We start from the raw sequence: 21,312 nt of genomic DNA, 5'->3' as shown, positions 1-21,312 counted from the left end.
TAGTTCCGTAAAATGCACGAATATGACATAAAGTGTGCATAAAACATGTAGGTATCATCAATAATATGGCATAGAACATAAGAAATTATCGATACGTCTGGAGACGTATCAAGCATCCCTAAGCTTAGTTCGCTCGTCCCGAGCAGTAAAACGATAACAAAGATAATTTCTGAAGTGATATGCCATCATAACCTTGATCATACTATTTGTAAACATATGTAGTGAATGCAGCGATCAAAACAATGGTAATGACATGAGTAAACAAGTGAATCATAAAGCAAAGACTTTTCATGAATAGTACTTCAAGACAAGTATTAATAAGTCTTGCATAAGAGTTAACTCATAAAGCAATAAATCAAAGTAAAGGCATTGAAGCAACACAAAGGAAGATTAAGTTTCAGCGGTTGCTTTCAACTTGTAACATGTATATCTCATGGATAATTGTCAACATAGAGTAATATAACAAGTACAATATGCAAGTATGTAGGAATCAATGCACAGCTCACACAAGTGTTTGCTTCTTGAGGTGGAGAGATATAGGTGAACTGACTCAACATAAAAGTAAAGAGAATGGTCCTTCAAAGAGGAAAGCATCGATTGCTATATTTTTGCTAGAGCTTTTATTTTGAAAACATGAAACAATTTTGTCAACGGTAGTAATAAAGCATATGAGTTATGTACATTATATCTTACAAGTTGCAAGTCTCATGCATAGTATACTAATAGTGCCCGCACCTTGTCCTAATTAACTTAGACTACCGGATCTTTGCAATGCACATGTTTTGACCAAGTGTCACAATGGGGTACCTCCATGCCGCCCGTACAAAGGTCTAAGGAGAAAGCTCGCATTTTGGATTTCTCGCTTTTGATTATTCTCAACTTAGACATCCATACCGGGACAACATGGACAACAGATAATGGACTCCTCTTAAATGCATAAGCATGTGGCAAACAATTATTATTCTCATATGAGATTGAGGATATATGTCCAAAACTGAAACTTCCACCATGAATCATGGCTTTAGTTAGCGGCCCAAAGTTCTTCTCTAACAATATGCATGCTCCAACCATGAAGGTGGTAGATCTCTCTTACTTCGTGACAAGACGGACATGCATAGCAACTCACATGATATTCAACAAAGAATAGTTGATGGCGTCCCCGAAGCATGGTTATCGCACAACAAGCAACTTAATAAGAGATAAAGTGCATAAGTACATATTCAATACCACAATAGTTTTTAAGCTATTTGTCCCATGAGCTATATATTGCAAAGGTGAATGATGGAATTTTAAAGGTAGCACTCAAGCAATTTACTTTGGAATGGCGGAGAAATACCATGTAGTAGGTAGGTATGGTGGACACAAATGGCATAGTGGTTGGCTCAAGTATTTTGGATGCATGAGAAGTATTCCCTCTCGATACAAGGTTTAGGCTAGCAAGGTTATTTGAAACAAACACAAGGATGAACGGTACAGCAAAACTCACATAAAAGACACATGGTAAACATTATAAGACTCCATACCGTCTTCCTTGTTGTTCAAAACTCAATACTAGATGTTATCTAGACTCTAGAGAAACCAAATATGCAAACCAAATTAGCAAGCTCTAAGTATTTCTTCATTAATGGGTGCAAAGTATATGATGCAAGAGCTTAAACATGAGCACAACAATTGCCAAGTATCAAATTATCCAAGACATTTTAGAGTTACTACATGTAGCATTTTCCAATTCCAACCATATAACAATTTAACGAAGATGAAACTTCGCCTTGAATACTATGAGTAGAGCCTAAGGACATACTTGTCCATATGCTACAGACGGAGCGTGTCTCTCTCCCATAAAGTGAATGCTAGGATCCATTTTATTCAAACAAAACAAAAAACAAAAACAAACCGACGCTCCAAGCAAAGTACATAAGATGTGACGGAATAAAAATATAGTTTCGGGGAGGAACCTGATAGTGTTGTCGATGAAGAAGGGGATGCCTTGGGCATCCCCAAGCTTAGACGCTTGAGTCTTCTTAATATATGCAGGGGTGAACCACCGGGGCATCCCCAAGCTTAGAGCTTTCACTCTGCTTGATCATATTGCATCATACTCCTCTCTTGATCCTTGAAAACTTCCTCCACACCAAACTCGAAACAACTCATTAGAGGGTTAGTGCATAATAAAAATTCACATGTTCAGAGGTGACACAATCATTCTTAACACTTCTGGACATTGCATAAAGCTACTCGGACATTAGTGGATCAAAGAAATTCATCCAACATAGCAAAAGAGGCAATGCGAAATAAAAGACAGAATCTGTCAAAACAGAACAGTCCGTAAAGATGGATTTTATTAGGCCACCAGACTTGCTCAAACGAAAATGCTCAAATTGAATTAAAGTTGCGTACATATCTGAGGATCATGCTCGTAAATTGGCTTAATTTTCTGAGATACCTGCAGGGAGATAGACCCAGATTCGTGACAGCAAAGAAATCTGGAACTGCGCAGTAATCCAAATCTAGTACTTACTTTTCTATCAAAGACTTTACTTGGCACAACAAAACTCAAAACTAAGATAAGGAGAGGTTGCTACAGTAGTAAACAACTTCCAAGACACAAATATAAAACAAAAAATACTGTAGTAAAAACGTGGGTTGTCTCCCATAAGCGCTTTTCTTAACGCCTTTCAGCTAGGCGCGAAAGTGTTTCTCAAGTGTTATCGAAGGGTGGTGCACCTACAGCGGGGTTTGGAGTTTTCTCAATCATGCATAGTATATTGGATACATAAGTTTCAGCGTCTCCCTTTTCATTAGTCTTGGGCTTGCTACTCTCATCAAACAAATTTTCAGGAACAAGCCAAGCATAGTTATGTTCTAGTGCATCATTCATAGATAGGAGTTTACATGGTATTGGTGCTTTGATCTCCCCACCATCATTAGCATTATTAGTGTACCTTATCCTATCCATATCCATTTTTTCAAGGAGGCTAACAAAATTAGTATGAGAACCAAGCATATTAAATTTTAGCAAAGACCTTTCTAGCCTCTCTTGCTAGACCACCAAATTCTCTAAGAAGGGTTTCTAAAATAAAATCTTTCTTTTCCCCCTCTTCCAAATCACCAAGTGTAAGAAACATGTGTTGGATTATAGGATTAAGGTTAACAAATTTAGTTTCCAACAGGCGAACTAAAGCAAGCAGAGAGCAATTTCATAAGTAGGAGCAAGTTCTACCAAGTGTCTATCTTCAAAATCTTCAACGGTACTAACATGGGTGAAAAATTCTTCTATATTGTTCCTCCCAATTATAGACCCTTGTCCTACCGGTATGTTCTTTGTGGTAAAATTAAAAGGAAACATGATGAATTAAGTAAAGTAAATGCAAGTAACTAATTTTTTTGTGTTTTTGATATGGAAACCAAGACAGCAAGTAAAGTAAAGCTAGCAACTAATTTTTTTGTGTTTTGATATAATGCAGCAAACAAAGTAGTAAATAAAATAAAGCAAGACAAAAACAAAGTAAAGAGATTGAGAAGTGGAGACTCCCCTTGCAGCCGTGTCTTGATCTCCCCGACAACGGCGCCGTAAATTTGCTTGATGCGTGTAGTTGACACGTCCGTTGGGAACCCCAAGAGGAAGGTGTGATGCGCACAGCGGCAAGTTTCCCTCGCAAGAAACCAAGGTTTAATCGAACCAGTAGGAGTCAAGAAGCACGTTGAAGGTTGATGGCGGCGGGATGTAGTGCGGCGCAACACCGGAGATTCCGGCGCCAACGTGGAACCCGCACAACACAACCAAAGTACTTTGCCCCAACGAAACAGAGTGAGGTTGTCAATCTCACCGGCTTGCTGTAACAAAGGATTAACCGTATTATGTGGAAGATGATTGTTTGCGGAGAAAATAGTAAAACAAGTATTGCAGACAGATTTGTATTTCAAGTATTAAAGAATGGACCGGGGTCCACAGCTCACTAGAGGTGTCTCTCCCATAAGATAAAAGCATGTTGGGTGAACAAATTACAATCGGGCAATTGACAAATAGAGAGGGCATAACAATGCACATACATGACATGATAAGTATAGTGAGATTTAATTGGGCATTACGACAAAGTACATAGACCGCCATCCAACCGCATCTATGCCTAAAAAGTCCACCTTCGAGGTTATCATCCGAACCCCTCCAGTATTAAGTTGCAAAGCAACGGACAATTGCATTAAGTATGGTGCGTAATCTAATCAACAACTACATCCTCTGGACATAGCGCCAATGTTTTATCCCTAGTGGCAACAACACAACACAACCTTAGAACTTTCGTCACATCGTCCTGGTGTCAATGCATGCATGAACCCACTATCGAGCATAAATACTCCCTCTTGGAGTTAAAAGTAAAAACTTGGCCAGAGCCTCTACTAGAAACGGAGAGCATGCAAGATCATAAACAACACATATGTAATAACTTGATAATTGACATGACATGGTATTCTCTATCCATCGGATCCCGACAAACACAACATAGAGTATTACAGATAGATGATCTTGATCATGTTAGGCAGCTCACAAGATCCAACAATGAAGCACAATGAGGAGAAGACAACCATCTAGCTACTGCTATGGACCCATAGTCCAGGGGTGAACTACTCACTCATCACTCCGGAGGCCACCATGGCGGTGTAGAGTCCTCCGGGAGATGAATCCCCTCTCCGGCAGGGTGCCGGAGGAGATCTCCAGAATCCCCCGAGATGGGATCGGCGGCGGCGGCGTCTCGCAAGGTTTTCCGTATCGTGGTTTTTCGCATCGGGGTTTCGCGACGGAGGCTTTAAGTAGGCGGAAGGGCAGAGTCGGGGGCCGGACGAGGGGGCCACACCATAGGGCGGCGCGGCCCCCCTAGGCCGCGCCGCCTTGGGTGTCGCCACCTCGTGGCCCCACTTCGTATGTTCTTCGGTCTTCCGGAAGCTCCGTGGAAAAATAGGCCCCCGGGTCTTCGTTTCGTCCAATTCCGAGAATATTTCGTTACTAGGATTTCTGAAACCAAAAACAGCAGAAAACGTGAACCGGCACTTCGGCATCTTGTTAATAGGTTAGTTCCAGAAAATGCACGAATATGACATAAAGTGTGCATAAAACATGTAGGTATCATCAATAATATGGCATAGAACATAAGAAATTATCGATACGTCGGAGACGTATCAATGATGAACACATTGCGTAGGATTACACGAACCCTCAATGCCGGAGTTAACAAGCTCCACAATAATGCTCATATTTTAGTAACCTTTAGTGTAAGATAAATCAAAAGACTAACCCAAGTACTAACATAGCATGCACACTGTCACCTTCATGCATATGTAGGAGGAATAGATCACATCAATATTATCATAGCAATAGTTAACTTCGCAATCTACAAGAGATCATGATCATAGCATAAACCAAGTACTAACACGGTGCACACACTCGTCACCTTTGCACACGTGCAGGAGGAATAAAACTACTTTAATAACATTGCTAGAGTAGCACATAGATAAATTGTGATACAAACACATTGCAATCATAAAGAGATATAAATAAGCACCTCACTATGCCATTCAACAAGTGAATAAGTATTCTGTGAAATATAGCCTAAGAGACCCACACGGTGCACACACCGTCACCTTTACACACGTGGGACAAGGAGTCTCCGGAGATCACATAAGTAAAACTCACTTGACTAGCATAATGACATCTAGATTACAAGCATCATCATATGAATCTCAATCATGTAAGGCAGCTCATGAGATTATTGTATTGAAGCACATAGGAGAGAGATTAACCACATAGCTACCGGTACAGCCCCGAGCCTCGATGGAGAACTACTCCTCCTCATGGAAGCAAGCAGCGGTGATGAAGATGGCGGTGGAGATGGCAGCGGTGTCGATGGAGAAGCCTTCCGGGGCACTTCCCCGCTCCGGCAGGTGCCGGAACAGCAGACTCATGTCCCCCGGATCTTGGCTTCGCGATGGCGGCGGCTCCGGAAGGTTTTCCGTATCGTGGTTCTTCGCATCGGGGGTTTCGCGACGGAGGCTTTAAGTAGGCGGAAGGGCAGAGTCGGGGGCCGGACGAGGGGGCCACACCATAGGCGGCGCGGGCCCCCTTGGCCGCGCCGCCTTGTGGTGTCGCCACCTCGTGGCCCCACTTCGTATGTTCTCCGGTCTTCCGGGAAGCTCCGTGGAAAAATAGGCCCCCGGGTCTTCGTTTCGTCCAATTCCGAGAATATTTCGTTACTAGGATTTCTGAAACCAAAAACAGCATAAAACGGAACTGGCACTTCGGCATCTTGTTAATAGGTTAGTTCCAGAAAATGCACGAATATGACATAAAGTGTGCATAAAACATGTAGGTATCATCAATAATATGGCATAGAACATAAGAAATTATCGATACGTCGGAGACGTATCACTTACTTACGAATGTTGAAAGCATTGAGACAATTTTCATCAAACTTAAACCGAACATCTTTTTCTAAAAGATTAGTAAGGGGTCTTGCTATCTTAGAAAAATTCCTCATGAATCTTCTGTAGAACCCGACGTGACCAAGGAAACTTCTTATATCTTTGATGTCTTGTGGAGGTGTTATTTTCTCTATGGCTTTCACTTTTGACTTGTCAACTTCTATGCCTTTTCCCGAGATCTTGTGCCCAGGTACTATCCCTTCTTGAACCTTAAAGTGGCACTTCTCCTAGTTCAAGACTAGATTAGTATCCTCGCATCTCGGCAACACTTTATGAAAAAATTATGCAAGCAAAGGTTAAATGAAGTTCCATAGACGGAAAATTCGTCCATGAACACTTCCATTATATGCTCAATATAATCGGCAAATATAGTAGTCATGCATCTTTGAAAAGTAGCTGGAGCATTGCGTAATCCAAAAGGCATTCTACGATAAGCATATAATCCAAATGGACAAGTGAAAGTTGTTTTCAATTGATCTTCCGGGTGAACGACTATTTGGGAGAACCCAGAATATCCATCAAGATAACAAAAATGCAAATTCTTAGCAAGTCTTTCTAGATTTTGATCTACAAAAGGCAATGGGTAATGATCTTTCCTAGTTTCATTATTCAATTTTGTAAAATCAATGCACATCCTATGTCCTACAACAATTCTGGTTGGGACATTATGTTTATTTGGTACAATAATAAATCCTCCTTTATCAGGAACACAATGAATATGACTCACCCAGTCTTTCTTTGACATGATAGGTGATACCTGCATCAAGGAGGCGGATGATTTTCTTTCTTACCACTTCCTTCATTTTAGGCTTATGTTTCCTATGAAAATCTGCAACTGGTTGGGCTCCAGCTTCCATGAATATTCGATGAGTGGCTATTGATGTTGTGCAGTTGCACACCGTTGGGGAACCCCAAGAGGAAGGTATGATGAGCACAGTAGCAAGTTTTCCCTCAGTAAGAAACCAAGGTTTAATCGACCAGTAGGAGAAAGGAATGACTTCTGAAGGTGTTGCTAACTGACTTGTGGCAGGGTGCACTACCGGCGTCAGCAACAACGTGGAACCTGCACACAACACAACCAAAGTACTTTTCCCCAACTTACAGTGAGGTTGTCAATCTCACCGGTTTTTCTAAAAACAAAGGATTAACTGTATAGTGTGGAAAGAGATGTTTGTTTGCAGTGGAATTAAAGTGAACATTGCTTGCAGTAAAAAAACAGAACAGGTGTTTGATGTCTACGCACGCTTCTATTCCTGTAGACAGTGTTGGGCCTCCAAGAGCAAAGGTTTGTAGAACAGCAGCAAGTTTCCCTTAAGTGAATCACCCAAGGTTTATCGAACTCAGGGAGGTAGAGGTCAAAGATAGCCCTCTCAAGCAACCCTGCAATTAAGATACAAGAAGTCTCTTGTGTCCCCAACACACCTAATACACTTGTCAGATGTATAGGTGCACTAGTTCGGCGAAGAGATAGTGAAATACAAGTAATATGGATGATTGTAAGTAGTAATTGCAATCTGAAATAAAGATGGCAGCAAGCAAACATGTAACAGAACTTGTTGGAAACGGGGTTTCAATGCTTAGAAACAAGGCCTAGGGATCATACTTTCACTAGTGGACACTCTCAACAATGATCACATAACTGAATAAATAAATGCTAATCTCAAACACTCTCTTGTTGGATAACAAACGCCATTCATTGTGTAGGGCTACAAGAGCACCCTCAAGCCGGAGTAAACAAGCTCCACAACTTCATAAAGGAATCACACACGATGCGTGCACTGTCACCGTCACACCGTGGAGAGTGAATCCGGAGTTCATATTAAAGTAACATCTAGAGTGCATAATAGACCGTTGCAATTTAGACCGAGTACTAACATAGCATACACACTGTCACCAATAGCTATGAAAGGGGGAATAGATCGCATCAATACTATCATAGTAATAGTTAACTTCATAATCTACAAGAGATTACAATCATAATCTACGCCAAGTACTACATGATGAACACACTGTCAACTTTACATCATGGAGGAGGAATAGACTACTTTAATAACATCACTAGAGTAGCACATAGATTAATAGTGATACAAAGCTCATGATCACATAAAGATCACACCATGGGAGAGAGAGATGAACCACATAGCTACCGGTAGAGCACTTAGCCTCGGGGGAGAACTACTCCCTCTTCATCATGGGAGACAGCAACGGCGATGAAGATGGCGGTGGTGTCGATAGAGATGACTTCCGGGGGCACTTCCCCATCCCGGCGGCGTGCCGGAACAGAGATTCTGTCCCCCGAAACTTGTCTTCGCGATGGCGGCGGCTACGGAACTCTTCGTGGAATATGACTGGATGTTTTAGGGTTTTCGCGACGGAGAGAATATATAGGCGAAGGGGCGATGTCGGTGGAGCCAGGGGCTCCCTCCCCATAGGTCGGCGCGGCCAGGGGGCCACCCACGCCGCCATAGGGTGTGGGTCCCCTGCTGCCCTTCCTTGACTCCTCTTCGGTGTTCTGGAAGACTCCGTGGAAAATAGGGCCGTGGGCTTTTGTTTCGTCCAATTTCGAGAATATTTCCTGTGTAGGATTTCTGAAACCAAAAACAGCAGAAAACAGGAACTGGTGCTTCGGCATCTTGTTAATAGGTTAGTTCCGGAAAATGCATCAAAACGATATAAAGTATGAATAAAACATGTAGGTATTGTCATAAAACTAGCATGGAACATAAGAAATTATAGATACGTTGGAGACGTATCAAGCATCCCCAAGCTTAGTTCCAACTCGCCCTCGAGTAGGTAAACGATAACAAGGATAATTTCTTAAGTGACATGCTACCAACATGATCTTGATCAATAATATTGTAAAGCATATGAGATGAATGAAGTGATTTAAAGCAATGGTAAAGATAATGACTAAACAACTGATCATATAGCAAAGACTTTTCATGAATAGTACTTCCAAGACAAGCATCAATAAGTCTTGCATAGGAGTTAACTCATAAAGCAATAGATTCTTAGTAGAAGGTTTTGAAGCAACACAAAGGAAGATATAAGTTTCAGAGATTGCTTTCAACTTCAACATGTATATCTCATGGATAATTGTCAACACAAAGTAATATGATGAATGCAAATAACCAAGTATGTAAGAATCAATGCACACAGTTGACACAAGTGTTTGATTCTAAGGTAGAAAGAAGTAGGTAAACTGACTCAACATAAAGTAAAAGAAAGGCCCTTCGCAGAGGGAAGCATGGATTACTCATGTGCTAGAGCTTTTTATTTTGGAAACATGGAAACAATTTTGTCAACGGTAGTAATAATTCATATGTGTTATGCATAAAACATCCTATAAGTTGCAAGCCTCATGCATCGAATACCAATAGTGCTCGCACCTTGTCCTAATTAGCTTGGATTTCCATGGATTATCATTGCATTACCTATGTTTCAACCAAGTATCACAAAGGGGTACCTCTATGCCACCTGTACAAAGGTCCAAGGAGATAGATCGCATTTGATTTCTCAATTTTGATAGATCTCATCTTGAGGACATCCATACCGGGACAACATAGAAAACAGATAATGGACTCCTCTTTAATGCTTAAACATTCAACAACAGATAATATACTCATAAGAAATTGAGGATTAATGTCCAAACTGAAACTTCCACCATGATTCATGGCTTTAGTTGGCAGCCCAATGTTCTTCTCTAACAATATGCATACTCAAACCATTTAATCATGACAAATCACCCTTACTTCAGACAAGACGAACATGCATAGCAACTCACATGATATTCAACAAAGGTGTAACAGTTGATGGCGTCCCCAGAAACATGATTACCTCTCAACAAGCAACTTATAAGAAATAAGATACATAAGCGATATATTCAATACCACAATAGTTTTAAGCTATTTTCCCATGAGCTATGTATTGCAAAGACAAGGAATGAAAATTTAAAGGTAGCACGCAAGCAATTTACTTGGAATGGCAGAAAAATACCACATAGTAGGTAGATATGGTGGACACAAATGGCATGGGTTTTGGATGCACGAGAAGCATTCCCTCTCAGTACAAGGCTTTGGCTAGCAAGGTTGTTTGAAGCAAACACAAGTATGAACCGGTACAGCAAAACTTACATAAGAACATATTGGAAGCATTATAAGACTCTACACTGTCTCCTTGTTGCTCAAACACTTTTACCAGAAAATATCTAGACTTTAGAGAGACCAATCATGCAAACCAAATTTCAACAAGCTCTACAGTAATTCTCCACTAATAGGTTCAAACTACATGATGCAAGAGCTTAAACATGATCTATTTGAGAACTCAAAACAATTGCCAAGTATCAAATTATTCAAGACCATATACCAATTATCACATGAAGCATTTTCTGTTCCAACCAAATAGCAATGAAGCAGCTTTCAACTTTAGCCAAGAATATTAAATTAAAACAAAGAACACAAGTGTTCATATGAAAAAGCGGAGCGTGTCTCTCTCCCACACATGGATTGCTAGGATCCGAATTTATTCAAACAAAAACAAAAATAAAAGCACACAGACGCTCCAAGTAAAGCACATAAGATGTGACGAAATAAAAATATAGTTTCACTAGAAGTGACCTGATAAGTTGTTGATGAAGAAGGGGATGTCTTGGGCATCCCCAAGCTAAGATGCTTGAGTCTTCTTGAAATATGCATGGATGAACCACGGGGGCATCCCCAAGCTTAGACTTTTCACTCTTCTTGATCATATTATATCATCCTCCTCTCTTGATCCTTGAAAACTTCCTCCACACCAGACTCAAAACAATCTCATTAGAGGGTTAGTGCATAATCAAAAATTCACATGTTCAGAGAGGACACAATCATTCTTAACACTTCTGGACATTACTCAAAGCTACTGAAAGTTAATGGAACAAAGAAATCCATTCATCACAGTAAAAGAGGCAATGTGAAATAAAAGGCAGAATCTGTCAAAACAGAACAGTCCGTAAAGACGAATTTTTTAGAGGCACTTAACTTGCTCGGATGAAGAAGCTCAAATTGAATGAAAGTTGCGTACATATCCGAGGAACACGCATGAATTTTGGCAGAATTTTTAGAGTCTCCTACAGAGAGATCTACTCAAATTCGTGACAGCTAAAAATCTGTTCCTGCGCAGAAATCCAAATCTAGTATCAACTTTACTATCAAAGACTTTACTTGGCACAACAATGCAATAAAATAAAGATAAGGAGAGGTTGCTACAGTAGTAACAACTGTAGCAAAATAAAATCATGGGTTATCTCCCAAGAAATGCTTTCTTTATAACCATTAAGATGGGCTCAGTAATTTTAATGATGCACTCGCAAGAAATAAGAGTTGAAGCAAAGAGAGCATCAAAAGCAAGTATGAAACACTTTTAAGTATAACCCACTTCCTATGAAAAGGAATCTTGTAAATAAACAAGTCATGTAAGCATAATGCAATAAGCATAGGAAGACAAGACAAGCGCAACTTCAAGATTCTCAACATAAAGAGGGGAAACTTAATATTATTAAGATGCATATAACCATGTTTCCATCTCTCATAATAACTTTCAGTAGCATCATGAACAAACTCAACAATATAACTATCACATAAAACATTCTTATTCATGTTTGCTTGCTGCCATCTTTATTATTGATACGTTGGAGACGTATCAGTGTTTGCAGTAGATGATTTTATCAATGTAAAAGAAAGGACCGGGGTCCACAGTTCACTAGAGGTGTCTCTCCATAAAGATAAATAACATGTTGGTTGAACAAATTACAGCTGATCAATTGACAGAATAAATACCAAACATGAAAAGATGATTACTATGAGATTCATTTGGACATTACAACATAATACATAAACTGTAATCCAACTGCGTCTATGACTAATAATCCACCTTCCGGTTAGCGTCTGCACCCCTTCAGTATTAAGTTACAAGCAACAGATTATCGCATTAAGCAGTGTGTGTAAAGTAAAAAATAGAATTATCCTTAGACAAAGCATTGTTGTTTTCTCCCTAGTAGCAACAACCCATCTACAACCTTAGAAGTTATTGTCACTCTTCCATATTACTAGAGGCATGAACCCACTATCGAGCATAAATACTCCCTCTTGGAGTTACAAGCATATACTTGGCTAGAGCATCTACTAGCAACGGAGAGCATGCAAGATCACAAATAACATATGACAAGTATATAATCGATCTCAACCTAGTATTCAATATTCATCGGATCCCAGCAAACACAACATGTAGCATTACATAAAGATGATCTTGATCATGATAGGCAGCTCACAAGATCTAAACATAAAGCATAAATTGGAGAAGACAATTATCTAGCTACTGCTATGGACCCGTAGTCCGGAGATAAACTACTCACACATCACTTTGGAGGCGGGCATGGCAATGTAGAGGCCTCTGGTGATGATCTCCCTCTCCGGCAGGGTGCTGGGAAGAGCTTCAGAATCCTCCCAAGCTAGGGTCAGCGATGGCGACCGCAACGGAACTTTTCGTGGATGGAGGCTCAGGTATTTAGGTTTTTCCAAACAGGTGAATGAATAGGCGGAAGGGCAAGGTCGGTGGGTGCCCGATGGGCCCACACCACCCGTTGGCGCGGCTAGGGGGTGGGCCGCGCCAAGGCCTGGTGTGGCCACCTCGTGGCGCCCCTTCGTCTCCCCTCTGGACTCCGTCTTCCTTATAGTAAAATAGGAACTTCGGCTTTTGTTTCGTCCAATTTCGAGAATATTTCCTGTACAACTTTTCTGAAATACAAAACAGCAGAAAATAGGGAACTGACACTGTGGCATCTTGTCAATAGGTTAGATCCGGAAAATGTATAAAAGTGCAACGAAATGTAATCAAAATATATAGAAATTGGTGCAAAACAAGCATGGAGCATCAAAAATTATAGATACGTTTGCAACGTATCAGCTATTGAGGGACTAATCCCTTTCAAGTCATCCAAAGAATATCCAAAAGCCTTACGATGCATTTTAAGTACCATCATTATCCGTTCTTCCTCTTTTTCTGAAAGGTTAGTACTCACAATAACCAGATATCTATTTGTCTCATCTAAGAACTTATATTTTAAATCTGGAGGAAGATGTTTCAGTTCTGGAGGTAGTAAATCTTCATCTCCCTTTCTTTCAGGTACTTCATACTTCTAATTAGTTGAGTATCAGCTGTAGGGAAGGATTCCAAATATTTTACAATATTTATTTTGGTTCGATCCTATCAGATTATTTTCATTTCCAAGTAAACTTACCTCTAAATCATCTTCAGGAGTATTATAAAGTATTGCGAAAAGAGTAGCAAGATCAACTTCCTCCTCGAAGTCCTCTTCTTCAATAATTGGTTTATGAGTGAATTTCGAGAAATGAAAACTCATCACTTCCTCCCCAAACTTAAGAGATATTTTCTTTGCTGCAGTCAATATTAGCTCCTGTAGTGTTTAAGAAAGTTCTTCCAAAAATGATTGGACAATGAGAATCAATTGGCATATCAATGACAACAAAATCAATGATATAAGTGTAAGGTCCTATTGTAATAGGTACTTCTTTTATTACTCCCATAGAAACTCTAACAGTCCTATCAGCTAACATTATTGTCATATCTCTATGTCTTCTAATTGTGAATGCTCAAGTTCATATTGGATAGCAAAATAAAATCTACAAGGAATAACAGTAATGGATGTTCCAATATCACAGAGTACATAATAAGAGGATCCACTAAAAGTGCAATGTAAAACACGTTTTCCCACACCTCTTGCTCTAACCATACCTTCTACAAACTGTGAGGCTTCAGAATCGAGCTCAACTATGTTGTAAACGCAAGACCTGTGATACGAAAGACAGGCCATTCTCCAGACTAGAGATCTTAGTTTCGAGAATCATCCTACTGGAGAACCTTCTTGCTTTGTCTTTCCCTTATCTTGCTAGCTCTATACCAGTGCTTGAAATAGGCATGTGCAAACATAGCTAAAATACTTTCCTTAGTTACCTCACTCTCTCCATTTGCAGCTTCATGAGTAGGTTCCTCGTTACTAATTTTTAAATATGATGCTCTTACCTTTCTTACCTCCTCTTCCTTTTGTTCTGCAAGGAGTTGAGCTCGGATGTGCCTTGCCACTGTCATTGGGAAAGGTAGCGGCTCATTGTAAGGCATCCTTTCAATAGGCACCACTTTGAGTACTTCAGCTTGAACTTGTGTTTCTTCTATAGTTTGAGGTGGCGGAGTGTAATGAAGCCATTCTTTCTTGGGTACTTAATGAACTATGTAAAATCTTGAAGAACATCCAATACCATAACATCATCGAGATTAATCTTGTTAGCCGTTTCTTTTAATTGCATGGTGTTTTTATAAGAATTGAAACAATCATATTAAATTTGTATTTCTCCCTCACTACCAAGATCAAAGCCCCATGATACTCTATTTCTATGAACTTTGTCTAGGCGTATCCAAGCTTGCTTGGCTGTGAGTTTCATAAAAGATCCACCGGGTAAAAAATCTAATTCCCTTTTATTATCTTGTTCTAGTCCTCCATAAAAGATATGTAAAACGTACAAAAGGTGGTAAATCGTGATGGGGACATTGTTGAACCATACCTTTGAACCTGAGATATGCTCTCATTAAGATTTCGCCGTGGCGATTCTTCAAATTTGTTATAGCCCTTCTTGCTTATGCGGACATAAATTTGGGATAGAACCCGAAATAAAAATTCCTTCATAAGATTCTCCCAAGTATCAATCTTTTCTGGAGGGCAAGTTCTATACCAAGGTAATGCAGTGTTGGTTAGAGATTGACTAAACAATTTAAGCTTAAGTTCATCATGAGTGTAGTTTCTCAATTTAATTGTCCAACACAACTCAGTAAAAGAATGCAAATGACTATAAGGATCCTCATCGAGATCATCTCCTGCAAAACTATTCTCCTTCATAATAGCAATAAAACATGGATGAATAGAATATCCTATGTTACTCCCATTGGGAATTTCTTAATGAACCCTCGGTTGAATCTTGTGAGGTATTCAGCTGCATCAAGTTTATTCATAAGCCCGAGAGCATCCATGGTATTACCTGAAACTGTCAAACAACTTTAGTAAAAACAATAATAAATAAGAAACTAAGAACAAAGACCAAAAGCGCTGAGGTCCCTGGCAACGGCGCCGTAAAAATAGTTTGATAACTGCAAGAACACAGATCAGTTGTAGCTAGTTTCGAAATAAGAGTATCGAACCACGAGGAGCTACTTATTTGGGTCTTAATGCCCGTTGCTACTTTCTACTAAAGATTACTTAACAATTGTTTTCTAATCTCAAAATGCTTAAAAAGGGGTGTTGTAAATGGTTGCAAATAAAGTAAATAAAACAGTAAATACGTTGTATGAAATGGGTTGAAACATAATAAGACAAAGTGTTCTCACAGATTATTGGATCCACCTCTAGCACTAGGATTTATGTTAATTAAGATAAAATATACTTTTAAGCATGTTGTGTGTGGGAAAGCTCTGTAATAAGATGCGCCCAGAAAGTCATCGGCCATCGCATCTCTAAATAACCAGAGCATATAGCCTTATGCAAATCACATATGGACTATTGCTATTAAGGGGTTTACCCAGTGGTTATCGATATGAGCTTTGTGAATCCCTCTTATCCCCCTTATTCATGTGTCAAAGCGTCGATACGGTAATGTCACTTCCCGCCGTTCATTTTACCACACTTCAAAGAGTAGTTCCCTCTCAAAACCATATGACATATATTACATGTTGCACAACACGTAATATCAAGATAGAAAACTAACACACATTAATACTTAAAACCGTAGATCATCTTAGATTCATATCATATTCATGCTAGGATTTCTCCATCTCCCGAAGAACTTATAGGACTACTCACACATGCATGGAGACAATCAAGAACATCATCACAATCTTGTGGAAGGAATTAAAGGAATGGAACAAATTCGAATACAAATCCACAATAGCAATCAAGATTACAACTATGGTTGGAGGATGATGATGGTGGAGATGCAGCGGTTGATGATGATGAAAGGGATGATGCTTTGTCCTCCGAGGATCCACGTAGCAGCCTGGATCTTGTCTTCTCCAAAGTTCCTTCTTGAGATCTGATCTGGGGCGGTGTTTCTCGGTTTCACGGAACTGTGTGTGTCTGATATCTGATCCGTCTACGGAAGGTGAAAGTATTTAGCGAGGCGGTGCTTCTGGAAGGTGGTACGGGTGGACGGTATGGGCGGGCCTTGCCCGACCAATGCCCATTAAAGCTGCTAGAAGCTGTCCTCGCATTGTCCTTTCACCCAGGTGCATTATTAAGTGCAAAAATGATTTCTATCACGTCAAAATGCCAGAAAATGACAGTTTTCATGATATTTCAGTATTGACTTATTATCCTGAGATCCTATGTAGACAAGCATAAAAGGTCGCGGTAGCGCGGTGAAATACAAAAAGTCTTACCACTACTCGATGATATCTTGATAAAATAACAATGCAAAAACACGCTAAACTTTCACTCATCACTTATCATCCCAGAACCTTATTCCCGAGCCATCCTTAATATATACTGAACGAACAATATGAGAATAAGTATTTCTTTGTCGCCATTAGACCAACCTGGAAATAATAGTCCAAGGTTTCCAATAAACCCGAGACAATGCACATGAGCCTATTATTTCATTTTTAGAATAGTTTCCACACCCTATCTTCGATAAGAAGTTTAAATAACCATTTACTTGCTAGAAGGACTCTCATTGATCTTAGGGTGGCAAACTACATTCTATATTTAGCCAGTCAATATTAATTTTTTTCGCTATCTCCTTGCCAAAAGAATTTGAATCGGAAATAATTTAATCTTTGCTACGAAATTGAAACTAGATGGGTTAGCAAAATAAATAACTTGATGTTTCGTGTATGTTTAAGCTTGTGTCTCATTGTAGCGTATGTGACATCGGTGGTCACTCTCTTCTTGTTAATTTGCAATGCTATTCTTTTGGCGAAGTTTTTTTTTTCTAAGAGCCAAAATCAGACAAACTTGACTTTTCAACATTCAAAAACTAGATAGATTTGATCGCTAGCCTTATTCAAAGCGGTTTGACCAATTATGTCATTGTGTCTAAACACACCTAAAAACTAATAGATGCAATAGAATCATGAAGAACCGGGACTAAATGTTTTAGAATAATATATCTATATGTATAAATAAGTGGAATGTTTCTTGAAACGTGAAACATATTTTATTTTGAAAACCTCAACTTCTACAAAAAAAATAGCACCTATTGAAAACTCAAAATAATAAAATAAAAAACAAAAGGTTATTTCATGCAATTACAAAAATATGGGCATATTATAGATGGAAAAAATGAAGAAATATAGAAGATGGTTAAAACCTTTATCTTTCCTAAAGGGCACATAATTCAAGTACTCCATTCGCGGGAAATAAACATATTTTATGTTCAGGAATGTCATATACTTCTTACTTTTCTACCTTACCTTTCCCATTGAAAAATGTAGTACTTAATTCATGTTTTCATCACTCATTTGATAAATATTATTTCTTTGAATAATCTTCATCTTAGACTTTATCTTTTCCATTTATTTTATATATGTTGATTGGGCCGTGACATGTGTAAGACCATTTTCACGTTATGAGTCAACCCACTTTAATATGAGTGGGCTACCAATATTACCAATATGTTTGGTAATTGGCTTAAAGGAGTAGATAGAAAATCTAAGGCGTTTATCCGAATTGGGGTGTCTGCCTTATGTTGGTCTATTTGGAGGGTCAGAAATGATACTCCCTCCGTTCCTTTCTATAATGCCTATTGTTTTTTCGCTTTTGTTTCAGAATATAAGAGTAAAGCTATATTTTTTTGCATAGAACCCCTTCCACCGATCTGTTCCCGTCTAGAAAATCTGGAAACGAATCTGTTCCTGTCCAGTAAATCTGGAAACCAATCTGTTCCCGTCCAGAAAATGTGGAAACCAATCTGATTATAGAAAGAATAGCGGGAGAGGGAGTACATGACGCGATCGGTTATGGAAACAAGATTATTTTCTGAGATCTTATTTCAGTTTCCTATTTTGTTTCTAAGATTGCTAGGGGGTATTGTATCAAAAAATGGCTTGCGCTAATTTCCGTGCCAAAATACAATAGGCACTATAGAAAGGAACGGAGGGAGTATTATCTTTAATAAAAAAGTCTCTTTTCATTTCTTGCAGGTTATTCACATGGTCTCCCATTGGGTCCAGCTTTGGGCTCTACTATCCCCGGAGGGATTGCGGGATACCATGGCTTCTGGATGCACACGTCTCCCCGATGGTCGCTCAGGATATCTTGTGTCAGGCTGGTTGGCGGCATACTAGAGGACTATGTTGAGTTGTAGTCGTAGTATGCATTTCTTTCGGTGGTTGATTCTTGTATCAATCCTCGAGCATGTGTTATTTGTAAACTATACTTTTGGATCTTTTTAATAAATGGCCGTGTGCATCGTCATGATGCAGAAGCCGGGGTACATCCCCATTTCGAAAAAAAATATGAGTGGGCTACCACAGTAGTCATGTATGGGTAGTTGGGTACTTCATGGCCATGCTCGTGTGATTGAGCTAACAATTGTTAGACCAGAAACGGGTCGTTTTAATCACTATAATTCATAGTGGTGCATGTGTGCAAATACCTGATGGGAGCATAGCGCGTGTGCTCAGTGTGTCGGTCTTTTTTTGTGAGCCCTTCTCTGCGCGGGTATTTCCGTGTTTCGATAAACAATACTCCAGTATTTGCTTCATCGATCACTGGTGTACTTGATGAACAGTATGGAAAAAAAAAAGATAAAGACTACACTGTCTACATTGAGCACGTTTGCTTTGTACAGTAGTTGAATAGTCTAGGACGAGCTGACAGAGTACCAACTCCGTGCGTGCGGCTGTACAGTAGGACGCTGCTGCGTGCCCCTTGTTGTGTTGAAAAACAGGGAACGGGGTGAAAATGATGCAGGAATCCACGCACAGAGATCAGCGTCTCGGTGCAGGTAGGTGATCATACTGCCAAATGGTTTTTATTTATTCTTTTGGAAAGGAGATTTAAAGTACTACTCCTGTACAAGAAATTAATTAAATTGCCAGGGCCTTTAGCCTGCCTTGCACGCGCGAGCACGGCATGACAAATTAATTAGACTGAGTAGTATGTGGCACCAAAAGATGCTTCAACGACGCCTTTCAAGCGAGTCCTTTTGGATAGCAATCGTGATAATAATATTCCCTCTCTCACAGTTTATAAGGCGTGTGCATACTCCTAGATCGCAAATTTAATCAAGTTAGTATTAATTATATGTTATAAAAATTATATCATTAGAAAGTTTAGATGTTTTATTTTCTAATGATATAATTTTTGCATTATATAATCTAAATTATATAGATCAAATTGACGACCTAGAGATACGGGAAAAACTAGTAAACTGAGACGGAGGGAGTACTACTGTATTTTCAATACATGCGGACTTGGAGCGAGTAATGATGATGAGCTTTTTGGGATAGATCGATGCGAGTAGCTACGAAAAGAGAGTGAAGACAAATGGAACCTACTCGTGCCACACACTTCTTTTCGTAATTCATAATTACACGTATAGGTGTGGATGTTTCCGTCATCGTTCGTTGTGTTTTAAAATTTGGAGAGAGAAACTTTCTCTCTACCATGGTGAGCATGGATCTTAAGAAATAAATGAACAGTGACGAAAATATCCACACCCATGTGTGTAAATATAAAAGTATTTTCATTTATAAATATATGTATTTTTCGAGGAAGAAATATATTAATATCAAGATGATATTAATTACTCAACCTCTATAACAACATAATTACTAGAACAATTCTAGATATAAAGGATGCACACAGCCGAAAAAAAACAACAAGAACTAGCCAAAGTAACCAGAGACTGGCAGCAGCAAGAACAACTTGTGGTGAAGACATCAAGACCACGTAAAAGGTTCTCCAAACTCCAAAGTGATATATGCCGGAAGATAACCATGAACAAATACCGCCGTCATCCGGTCTAACTAACATAGGAAGATCTTGTGTTATCACCTTTGAGAAGATCGGGTCTCCAAACCAGTAGCGGGCGCAAAAAAAAGTCAGGTGGGCACACCCCAAGCTTTTATTTTGTATTTCCCATGCCAACATAATAAGTAGAACAATTCTAGATATAAATGATGGACACAACTAGAAAAAAAATCAAGAACCAACCAAAGTAATCAGAGACTCGCAACAGCAAGAATAACTAATGGTGAAGACATCAAGACCACGTAAAAAGTTCTCCAAAGTGACATATGCAGGAGGTAACCATGCACAAATACCGCCGTCATCCAGCCTAACCAACATGGGCAGATCTTGTGTTATCACCTTTGAGAAGATCCGGTTTCCAGACCCGTGGCCGACACAAAAAAAACACCCCCAACTTTTACTTTGCGCTGCCAATGTCTCATAAAATGTTGCCCAAACGACTAAATATAAAAAATATTCCAAAATTTCAGTGTGGGTTGGGCCCACCTAGCCGCGTCTGCCACTTCTCCACACAATGCCTTCAACAAGGAGACGACTAGAAAGTCATTATTGCCAGGTAAAACCGACAAAGGTCGGACCTAGGATTTTCACACTAGAAACTGATACCGCCAAGAATGAAGTCGAAAACTGATGCAAAACGAAAACTTTGGTTGACTCTGTTCAATTCATTGACAAAACATTTCCTGGCTCTTACCTAATTCATGTTTATCGGATTTAAATATTGAATGATTATGGTGCTCACACATACATAAACCGGATGGTTACCGGAA

Source organism: Lolium rigidum, chromosome 7 (assembly GCF_022539505.1).
Source record: "Lolium rigidum isolate FL_2022 chromosome 7, APGP_CSIRO_Lrig_0.1, whole genome shotgun sequence".
NCBI classification, from domain to species: Eukaryota; Viridiplantae; Streptophyta; class Magnoliopsida; order Poales; family Poaceae; genus Lolium; species Lolium rigidum.
The sequence above is the reverse complement of the archived record's forward strand: the minus strand, read 5'-3'. Positions refer to the sequence as shown.